Source organism: Dipodomys spectabilis, unplaced genomic scaffold (assembly GCF_019054845.1).
Source record: "Dipodomys spectabilis isolate Male_0828 unplaced genomic scaffold, ASM1905484v1 ptg000190l, whole genome shotgun sequence".
Classification (NCBI taxonomy): Eukaryota; Metazoa; Chordata; class Mammalia; order Rodentia; family Heteromyidae; genus Dipodomys; species Dipodomys spectabilis.
In genome coordinates, this window is record NW_024870867.1 from 3,473,328 (window position 1) to 3,485,017 (window position 11,690).

General features: G+C 41.5%; 1 protein-coding gene across 1 annotated transcript in view; it reads right to left on the minus strand.

The window, feature by feature from the left end:
* Positions 1–3,408, minus strand: part of Agr2 (anterior gradient 2, protein disulphide isomerase family member) — a 34,782-nt gene extending 31,374 nt beyond the window's left edge. Inside the window, exon 1 of the mRNA XM_042695828.1 lies at positions 3,341–3,408. The gene's annotated coding sequence lies outside the window, so the exon portion shown is untranslated. The remainder of the gene's footprint in view (positions 1–3,340) is intronic.
* Positions 3,409–11,690: the final 8,282 nt, after the last annotated feature.

Below are 11,690 nucleotides of genomic sequence, written 5' to 3' on the forward strand. Positions count from 1 at the left end.
CAAGGCTAGTGCTCTACCACTTGAGCCACAGCACCACTTCCGGCTTTTTCTGCTTATGTGGTGCTGAAGAATCAAACCCACGGCCTCATACATGCAAGGCAAGCACTCTACCACTGAGCCACCTTCCCAGCCCAACTGTTCTTTCTTCTGAACTTGGAATTTCTTTTAGTATTTCCTTAGAGTAAAAGCACTGTGAAGTTATTATTACTTTTTTTTTTTTTTTTGCAGTAAAATTTGACAGGGAAGCCAGACAGATAAATGTTCCGTTTCTGGCACAGACACTGTTAGATGAGATAACAATTGCGATGCAGGGCTTGGATTAAGGACTATTAATAGTTTATACAAGAAGTCTGTTATGTAATATGTACCTAATAAATGAAAGATGTCAACATTATTATTGTTCATATGAGAAGCATGGCTACTTCTTAGAGATAACTCTTCACACCAATGTAGCTGACAGTTTTATATAATAAAGTGTAATATAATAAAACTGTTCTCTATGTGTGTGTAAGGGGGGGGAGGAAAATTCAGTTCCTTTTAAGTGGCTTATCTCATATTATTTTGCTTGATCCAGGGCTATTTTGGGAAAAACAAAAAGGCCAAATATTGTTCTTCAGTGCATTTTTAAATTAATAGAATCCAAGATTATAATGGCGGGTCCATTGAATATAGACTCATGTTATAATCAATATTCAAAATGGAGTAGAAACTAGGCTGTATGTTAAATTGGTGAAAATTGTGGCTAAACCATCAGCGATTTTTATCCAAACTCGTCAGAATAAAACTTGTTTTCTTTTTTTTTTTTTTTTTGCTGATCCTGGGGCTTGAACTCTGGGGGCCCTGGGATCTGTTCCTGAGCCTCTCTGTGCTCAAGGCTAACGCTGTACCTCTTGAGCCACAGCGCTACTTCCGGCTTTTTCTGTTTATGTGGTACTGAGGAATTGAACCCAGGGCTTCATACATGCTAGGCAAGCACTCTACCAATGAGCCACATTCCCAGCCAAAATTTGTATTCTGTATTCCCATAGGTTACATAACCATTTTTTAAAAGCTCCATTATGATTTGTCTATGGTATTCCTGAGTTTATCTCTTCATATAGTTTCTAGAGGTTGCTCTAGGTATTATTTAATATATGATAGTTATATAGATTTACATATGTGTATATTTTACAGTAACAAGTTTACTTTTATTGGTTTGAATAAAGGGAGCAGCTTTGTCTCCCTTTGCATAATTTTACTCCTTTAGTTTTTTTTTATTTTGTCCTTTGTGGGGCTTGAACTCTGGGCCTGGGCACTGTCCCTGTGCTCTTCAGCTCAAGGCAAGAGCTGTACCTCTTGAGCGCCACTTCTGGTTTTCTAGTTTTTTTTTTTTTTTTTAATTGGAGATCAGAGTCTCACGGACTTTTCTGCCCAGGCTGGCTTTGAACCATGATCCTCAGATCTCAGCCTCCTGAGTAACTAGGATTTCAGGTGTGAGCCACCAGCGCCCGGCAGTTTTTCCCCTTTTTACTATGATTGTCATAAATATTTCCCTCAGATTTTGAGCACTACATAATATGACCTGCTTCAGCTATCAAACCCAAGTTGGAAAACTCAAAAAGAGAAAATGATTTCTCCATATTCTTCCTTTTTTTCCTGTTCCTACATTATTTTTTTTTGGGGGGGTCCGGTCATGGGGCCTGAACTCTGGGCCTGGGCGCTGTCCCTCAGCTCTTCAGCTCAAGGCTAGCGCTCTACCACTTGAGCCACAGTGCCACTTACGGCTTTTTTCTTTTTGCTTATGTGGTGCTGAGGACTCGAACCCAGGGCCTCATGCATGCAAGGCAAGCGCTCTACCACTGAGCCACCTTCCCAGCCCCTGTTCCTACTTTTTGAAGCCCAACTATTCCTTCTATTATTATTCATACTGGGTTTCAAATGCAGTGTGTGTATGTGTGTGTTTGTGTTTGTGTGTGTGTGTGTGTATGTTGGTACAGGGATTTGAACTTAGAGCCTTTTGCCTGGCTTTTTTGCTCACAGCTGGTGAGCAATCACTAGAGAAAGTATCATTATGACACATCAATATTTTCTGGTCTCTTTTTGTTATTTTAATCTAAATCTTTGCCTTGAATATGTCTAAATATCTAGGTACAATAGAGAGGGAAGATAACTTTGAATAGAACATTTTAAATAATGTAACCTTTATGCTAAACACCACTTTACAAAATGTCTTTGTCTTACCTCCCAGCCTTTGAGCTAAGATCAACTGCATTGCTATGAAATCAAACTGTCAATCACCACTAATTTGGACTTTATAGTAATACATATCTGGCTAGTTGACATTAAGCTTTGATATGCCTTTGGAAAAGTGAGTCTATGCCAAGAAATGAAGTAAATAATATTTCAAATGGGACCATTTACTTGCTTAAGACAATAGACCAATTAAAAATGAGAAATTTAATATAAAACCAAATATTAGTAGACTGAGATAAATATGTCGCATGCACTTTATCATATATATTTAAGCCAGACTACCAAGGTATTGACTTCAATAACAGTTGGATAAGCTAGAGCTGGTCTAAATGTGATGATAGACTCTATTTCTTTTTCAGTAGTCTACTTTATATTGTTACCTGGAGTAGGAATGAGGCCTTCACTAGAGATGAAGGAGTCCCAGATCTCTTACTTAATTGAAGAGTCTGCATTTTAACAGTTGCCTGATGCTGTTGATGGCATCTGTGAGACTGCGAGGGCTTTGTGTTTAACAAACAAAACACAAGAAAGTACATGTAGGGGACAGACTGGACAGCTTGGAAGTATTTCTTTTTTTTTTTGGGTCCGGTTGTGGGGCCTAAACTCTGGGCCTGGGCGCTGTCCCTCAGCTCTTCAGCTCAAGGCTAGCGCTCTACCACCTGAGCCACAGCGCCACTTCCGGCTTTTTTCTTTTTGCTTATGTGGTGCTGAGGAATCGAACCCAGGGCCTCATGCATGCAAGGCAAGTGCTCTACCACTGAGCCACATTCCCAGCCCAGCTTGGAAATATTTCTAACCCAAGAGACTTTCTATGTTCTTTTTCCATTTGAAAAACCTCTTAGCGTTTTCTAAAGCTGTCTCCAGCAAGCGGTGGTGGCCAGCTTACAAGTTACCTTCTCACATTCTACTTGAGGTACTAAATCAGACCTTGAGAGACTGACTCATATGACTTCCTACTTAATGATGGTGATAAATTTAGATCTCTAGGTGAAAATAAATAACAAAGTTCATTTTCTGAAGATAATGAAGGGTGGTCCATTGAATATTTATCAGTTGTGGGTGGATGAATATTTATCAAGGATCAGGGTTTGAAATATTTCCCTTTTGGGGGGATTAGGTTGTAGTGGTCAGCATATTTACATAAATGCAGTAGTAGCCATTGGTCTCTTGTTGTTTTGTGAAGATTTATCCATCCTTGGTGAATGACCTAGAGGTGAACTGCAGAAACAGACTTCTTGGTCATCCTTATTGACTTCAGAAATATGATTAATCTTTATCTCTTAAGTGATCATTCTCATCCTATGGTAGAATGGTAGAGGATACATTCTGGCTTATTCTAACTTTAGAAACAAAAATCTGAAGTATCAATGTCTCCCCACTCTCACTCCCCTTTGACAAAACATGTAGCTTCCAACTATTCATTTTGTTAAACTTTAAATTAATTGTTGAAAGGAGTTACATCATTGGAATTCTCCCCTGCATAGAGAGAAAACATGTGCCTTTTGTCTCTGTGAGCCTGACCTACTTCACTTATCATTAATTTTTCCAAATATCCATTTCCTCATAAATATTATTCTGCTGGTGAATGATTAAAATTCCATTGTACACACACACACACACACACACACACACACACACTTCTTGATTCACTCATCCATTGTAGAACATTTGAACTATTGCCATAACTTGTCAATGGTGAATAGTGCAGCAAAGAACATAGCTGTGCAGGTGGTTTTATCTTATTTGTAATCTTTTGAATAAATGCCCAAGAGTGGCATCCCTGGATCAAAGGGTAGTTCTATGTTAAGTGTTTTGCGAAATATCCAAGCTGCTTTCTGTAATGGTTGTGCTAATGTACATTTCTACCATAGCTATACAACATGTCTAACAAGGGCCTAATATCCAGAATATACAGAAAACTCAAGGAACCACCCTTCCTGCAAATAATAACCCAATTAATAAATGATCAAAGGAGCTAAATAAAGGATTCTAACAAGAAGTGAAAATGGACAATAGACACATGAAGAAATGCTCAACATCTCTGGCCATAAAATGGAAATGCAAATAAAAACATTGAGATCCTGTCTTACCTTAGTAAGAATGAGAATCATTAAGTATAGGAATAACAACAAATTGTGGCGGTGATTCAAGGGATAAATGGAACAATTATTTTGAACTATATCTCCCCTTACTTGCGCTCTCTGTTTCCCTCCCCCTGTCCCTGCCCACATAGTGTCTAGTAAATACCACTGTTGTATTTGTTCACTCTTTGCTCCATCTTTTCTGTTCCTCCTTACCCTCCCAAATAGAAACTAACAAAGAAGACAAGGAAAAGAAAACAAAAACATCAGCAACAGCATCTAAAAACATCTATTCCTTTTCTTGGAGTTCATTTCTTAAATTATTATTTTATATAATCATATGCACATAGCTATTGAGCCTTTGTGATCTGCTCCTATGTATATCCTTCTTTGATCTCAATGTGTGAATGTCTAAAGGGCTATATAATTTATCATGTCCCATGTATAAACTTTATTACAAAGCCATAGTAATAAAGACAGCTTGGTACTGGCACAGGAATAGGCCTGAAGACCAATGGAACAGAAGATCTAGAAATAAGTCCAAAAACATATAGTCCCTAATATTTGATAAGGGAGCCAAGAACACAATTTGGAAGAAAGACAGACTCTTCAACAAACGGTGTTGGCAAAACTGGCCATCCATGTGAAGAAAACTGAAGCTAGATATTCATTTATCATCCTCACCAGAATCAATTCTAAATGGATCAAAGACTTCAGTGTAAGGCCAGATACCATGAAAATATTACAGGGAAGGGTAGGATAAACACTGGGCCTTCTAGGCATGCATGGGTCAAAACTTTCTAAGTAAGGATTCAGAATCACAACAAATCAATAGAAGGACTGGATAAATGGGCTTCCATCAAAGGGAAGAGTTTCTGCATGGCAAAGGACATAGCTAGCAAGATAAATAGAAAGCCCACAGAACAGAAGAAGAGACAAGGGCTTCATATTTAAAATATACTTAGAGTTCAAATAATCTTTATTCCAAGGCTAAATCTTTGTTCTTCTTTTGTGGCTGCACTGAAGAAGGTCCTGTGATTTCCATGATATCTTCTCCTCTTTAGTTGCCAGCTCAACTACCAACACCTCTACCAAATGGATGGAAAGTAAAAAGTAGGAAAACCAGCCCCATGGAAGAGACAAACTTGCACCCTTGCTCTGTGTAGGTGAAGCAGATATTCTCTTAAACCTGCTGAACAATTACTTAAATTCCCTCACCAGTGTACGTGCTCAAAGGAAATGTGATTAACAATGCTTGAAAAAAATGACTCACTACCTTACTCATGTAACAGTAACCTCTTTGCACAGCATCTTTATAATAAAATAAAAAATTTTAAAAAGGAAACGTGATTACTATTACACTACAGAAAGAAAAAAATAGGAATGACCAAGAAGGAAAAGTGCAGAAGAGGCTACAGTTGGTAGTTCAAGTTGGGAATGTAACCTAAGGTTTTTTTTTTTACTAGAGGGAAAAATGCTTTTCCTGCCCATTTTCAAGAGCTATTTGAACAGAAGAAACGGGCTGATCTGCACATAAACCTCACCAAGCTGGTGCCTTCCAAATGATTTCTGATATCACTCAGGGCAGGCCTTATGGATAAGTAGAAGGAAGGCCAGAATTGTGACTCATTCAACTACTTCCTTCCTCTCATTCTTCTTTGAATGCTGAGGTGTCCCAAAACTTCAGCCATTCTTTGAAAGCTGAGCTCAGGAATACTTTTCCCCCCTATGTATTCTAGTCCAATGCAAATATTTGTCTATTGAGAAATGTATAGCACTGTAGGATCATAAACCCACCATCTGCTTAGAATGAGCCAACACCCACCTGCAGGGAGACGGATACAGCCCTGTATCCTGTTTCTCCAGCTCTTAATCAAAGGCAGCTGAGGGCTGTGGGGCCCTGGCTTGTTTAGCTGCCCCGTGCTAAGGTCATCTGTTAAATTCCAAAAGGGTGTGTATAGTTGTCACAACTTAGAGATTATTTTCAGTATTTCTTAAGAGAAATTTTTGTTCAGTGTTGGGGTTAGAAAGACGTTACCTTGCCATCAGCTTGGGGAAAGTGGGTGCATTCATGAATTTTCTCTTCTCAGAGTCTGGTATAAACAACTAGAGGGGAAAATGCCAATATCATTTGTCTCTCTGCACAAAGTCCACATTTCCGAGCTCCCACAGGCTTTTTTTTGGGGGGGGGGGTCCAGTCGTGGGGCCTGAACTCTGGGCCTGGGTGCTGTCCCTCAGCTCTTCAGCTCAAAGCGAGCGCTCTACCACTTGAGCCACAGCGCCACTTCCGGCTTTTTTCATTTTGCTTTATGTGGTGCTGAGGAATCAAACCCAGGGCCTCAGGCATGCAAGGCAAGCGCTCTACCACTGAGCCACCTTCCCAGCCCCTATTTCCCTATTCTTAAAAAGGACAGAGTCAAAGAAAGCTGTGTGTCTTATTAATGTTATTATTTGTCCTGGGACTGAGTCTTGAACTTAGGGTGTCCCTGAGCACTTTTGCTCAGGCTAGCCCTCTAACCTTGAGCTACAGGTCTACTTCTGGCTTTTTGTGGTTAATTGGAAATAAGGGCCTCACAGACTTTTCTTGGCCTGGATGGCTTCCAACTACAATACTCAGATCTAATTATGACCTCTAACGAGCGAGACAATCCATCCATCTAGGCACGGTTAAAGATAACAAGCACATTTATTTACACTACTTACATCAAAAAGGGGGCTGTGACTACCTTGTCCTGGGCTAGAGGTTAGATACACAGAACCAAGAGCAGCCTCGACCACCAAACCTCCAAGTCTCCAATAGACAGCCTCGACCTGTATTAGTCAGTCTTCAAACCTCCAAGCCTCAGTCCTCCAAAGCTCCAAAGCTCCAAAGGGGCAGGCTTTTCCATTTCTTCCCTTCCTCCTCCTCTGCAGGCCTGTCCACTCTCCACAGGCCTCTGGCCCTGCCCTCCTCAGGCCTGCCCTGCTCTGCTCCAGCAGGCTTTCCCTTCCTGCTGCCTCTCTCCACGATCTCTACGCTACTCCCCACCTCCTCTTTCTCTCTACATCCGCGTCTCCCCTTCTTCTTCCCCCTACTCTCCGCCTTTCCCCCCATTGCTTGGAACATATAGGCTGCACCCCTCCCCTCCTCCAGCGGGACTACTCTCCACTCAACTTCTGCCGTTGCTTGAAACACGCAGCCTCTATCCCCCACTAATGGTTTCCAACAGCCATTCACGCTCCTCCTCCTAGCTGTCCACTGTCCAATCCCAATAGGCAGCTCAGCATGTGGGGCTCGAAGCCCAGCCTCCAGCAGCACGCCCCGCCCTTTCGGCGGCATGCCCCGCCCCTCCGGCGGCACACTCCGTGGGGCGGTGACATCAGCCTCAATGCCCACTCCCTCCCGTGGCCCAGTCTGTGGCGCGGTTAAGCCGGCCTGTTGATGCCCCGCTGGGCATTGAAACCACACTGATTATTGGGCCCCGCTGATTAAGCTTCCCCCTCTCCCCCTTGCTGGTTATTACAAGCTGAGCCTTCTGAGTAGTCAGGGTAACAGACATGAGCTACTGGAGCACGGCTCTTACCATCATCATTATTGTTATTGTTATTGTTGTTGTTGTTAATTATTATTTTAAATGATTGTTATTCCTTATTTTAAACAGACAAAACCTGTAGTGGTTCATCTTGGAGTTCTCTACCCTGGCTCTCTCCTTTTGACAGTTGGAAGATGAATTACTCTGGGAGAGTTCTTTACCTGAAACAACTCTCCAGAAGACAAAAAATTCAGGTGGGATCTCTTCACAGAACGTTTTCCTCTGAGGGCTTTGCCTTTGAGATCATTTGGGAAAATTTGTAAAGAAAAATAAGACGGAACGTTCACTGACTTGAATTTTAGAGTTGTTTGGCATAGATCATCAAGGATGTGTGTGTGTGTGTGTGTGTGTGTGTGTGTGTGTGTGTGTGTGTGTGTGTGTGTGTGTGTGTGTGTTGTTGTTGTTGTTGTTGTTGCTGTTGCTGCGGCTGAACTCAGGGCCTGGACACTGTCCTTTAGCTTTTTCCTACTCAAGGCTGGCACTCTACCCTTCGAGTCACAGCTCCATTTCTGACTTTTTTTTTTGGTGGTTAACTGGAGAAAAGAGGCTCACTGACTTTCCTGCCAGGGCTGGCTTTGAACTGTGATCCACAAATCTCAGCCTCCTGCGTAGTTAGGATTACAGGTATGAGCCACTGGTGCTGGGCCAAAGTCATTCATTCTTAAGTGTTCCACAAGACCGATAAAAAGCATACACATATGATTTCAATATAGTCCCAGTCCAGGGTTTAGGTGGGCAGAACAGGTAGGTGTAGGGCTGCTTACCGGTTCATCAGTTGCCATTCGTACCTAGAGCCCCTAACACTGCCATGGCCTTATTTCTCACTGTGTAAGATGGAAGAGCAAGGGCCATTCACCACACATACCTTCACCAATACTTGCTGTCCGTCCACCAAACCACTTTAACCTTGACTCCTTTCTCAGGGACATCCCAACAAAAGGGCAGATAAGGCTTGGACTGAGGGAAGCACAAAGTACTTCTTTTAAATTTCCTGTAGGCAACAGTAATTAATCTCTCTTTCTCTTGCCTTCCCTCCCCACTTTCTCTTTGGTACTACTTGGGTTTTGAACACAAGGCCTCACACTTGCGAAGCATACTTGCAGTTCTTCTTCTTCTTCTTCTTCTTCTTCTTCTGCTTCTTCTTCTTCTGCTTCTGCTTCTGCTTCTTCTCCTTCTCCTTCTCCTCCTCCTCCTCCTCCTCCTCCTCCTCCTCCTCCTCCTCCTCCTCCTCCTCTTCTTCCTCTTCTTCCTCTTCTTTTTCTTCTTCTTCTTCTTCTTCTTCTTCTTGTTCTTCTTCTTCTTCTTCTTCTTCTTCTTCTTCTTCTTCTTCTTCTTCTTCTTCTTCTTCTTCTTCTTCTTCTTCTTCTTCTTCTTCATCATCATCATCATCATCATCCATTAGGACCTCACAGTTCTGCTTGTAACCAGACTTGGACTAGGATCCCCCTACCAACCCCTTTATTGTAGCTAGGACAACAGACTATAGGTGCATGCCACCATACTTAGCTTCTTAGCTTCTTTGTTGAGTTAGAGTCTTGTTGATTTTTCTTTTTTTTGCCTAGCTGGCTTCAAACTCTGATTTCCAGCTTCTACTGCATCTGGGATTACAGGTGTGCAGTATCACACCAGGGCAGCAACAGTAAGTTCTTGATGGTGCTGTGTATTTATGGGATACTGAAATTTAGCCTGTCCCTCCTCTTCTTCTTCCCAAGAGTCGCAGATTGGGCCATCAGAGTAACTCGGATCACAGAGGGTGATAGAAATATTCTTTGATTTATTGGAAGTGGTAGCTTAAGATTGTTGCTATAAACATGCAATTGAAATCACTGTTATTAGATTTTCTTTAATAAAGGAAATAATAATTTAAGATGTTGCATAATGTTAGTTTGGTGTATTCTTGTGGTATTCACAATATAGAAATCAAAAGTGGAATAATATGGCAGTGTAAGAACATAGGAGCTAAATGTGTTGGATCTGAATCCTGATTTCATTAAGTGGTGTGACTTCTCTCCCCTTCTCTTCCCTTCTTTTCCCCTCCCCCACATACTTCTACCACTCCCTTTTTCTCCCCTCCTATTTTCTTCCTTTCTCTTCTCCCCTTCTCTCTCCTCTCCTCTCTTCCTGTTTTCTGCTCTTCCCTTCTCTCCCCTTTTTTTCTCTTCTTTTAAACCCTCCTCTCCTTTCTTTCTCTTCTCCCTTCCCATCCCCTCCCCATTTTTGTTTAACGGACACATCAAAGACTGGAATGAATCATATGTCTATAACAGTCTTTGTGTGTGTGCCTCATATAAAAGTAATACTCAGCCAGGAGCTAGTGGTTCATGCCTGTAATCCCAGCTACTCAGGAGGATGAAATCTGAGAATTAAGAGGTTGGAAGCCAGCAGGAAAGTCCAATTAGCTAGCAAAAAGCTGGAAGTGGAACTGTGTCTCAACTGGTAGTACACCAGCCATGAGCATCAAAGCCAAGGGACAGTGACATATTAAAGCCCCAGTACTAGCACAGGAAAAAAAAAAAAATTCAGATTTTTTTTTACATGCAATAAATTCTATGGGTTAAAAAAAATTGATTAGGGCTGGGAAGGTGGCTTAGTGGTAGAGCACTTGCCTTGCATACCTGAGGCCCTGGGTTCGATTCCCCAGCACCACATAAGCAAAAAGAAAAAAAGCCAGAAGTGGCGCTGTGGCTCAAGTGGTAGAGCGCTAGCCTTGAGCTGAAGAGCTGAGGGACAGCGCCCAGGCCCAGAGTTCAGGCCCCACGACCGGACTCCTCTCCTCCCAAAAAAAAGAATTGATTATGAGATTTTCATTAGCAGGTATTTGTTGTTGTTATTGTTTAAAAAATAGAAGACTATTAACTCTTTGGAAACTTTCTATGAAGGATTGAGTTGGTGGTTGGATATTTGATAATTTCACAATAGATGTATGATTTCTTTTCCTGTAAGTTAGCTGGAGAAATGCTTTAGTCTTCCTGAGTCAGTTGTACTTCTCTTAAAATATTTAAAGCCTTAAATGTATCTAGTCAACAATTAGATTAAGGAAAATACACAGCTGAGTTTTAAAATATACTTTCAGTATACCGCAGTTAGGTTTTAAATGTCAATCTTAATTTAAAGGAAGAAGGTGATTAACTCTGGAACATGCTGCTCAAAGTTCTCATAAGAAGTAGACATAACTACATCTCTGTATTTTGGTAGTGTGGGGGTCATTCATCACTGACACTGGCAGGTTTCAAACAGTGGAGAGGGCAGAATTAAAATGAGAGGAACTGATCGAGTGAGTAAGAAAGGAGAACACAGAAGCAACCTGAGCAGGCACTTCTTATTTGGATCCTTTAGTCTCTATAACTCTTGGCTGGAGAAAAGCTTTCTTTGATACTGATGCAAGCAGAAACTAAACTACATTTTCTTTCTTTTGGGTCTGGTCGTGGGGCCTGAACTCTGGGCCTGGGCGCTGTCCCTCAGCTCTTCAGCTCAAGGCTAGCACTCTACCACTTGAGCCACAGCGCTACTTCTGGCTTTTTTCTTTTTGCTTATGTGGTGCTGAGGAATAGAACCCAGGGCCTCAGGCATGCAAGGCAAGCGCTCTAACCATTGAGCCACCTTCCCAGCCCCTAAACTACATTTTCACGTTTAGGTTTCAATATATATTGAGATACTTTATTTCCATAAAACAATTTTAAGCACACTGAAACATCAAAATAATGTAATGTTACAAAAGCCATATCTATTCATATTTGTCAGTGATCCAGAGGTTATCTTCATGATCCTTCACCTCCTAGATTGCAGGTGCCTTTTCCACCATCCC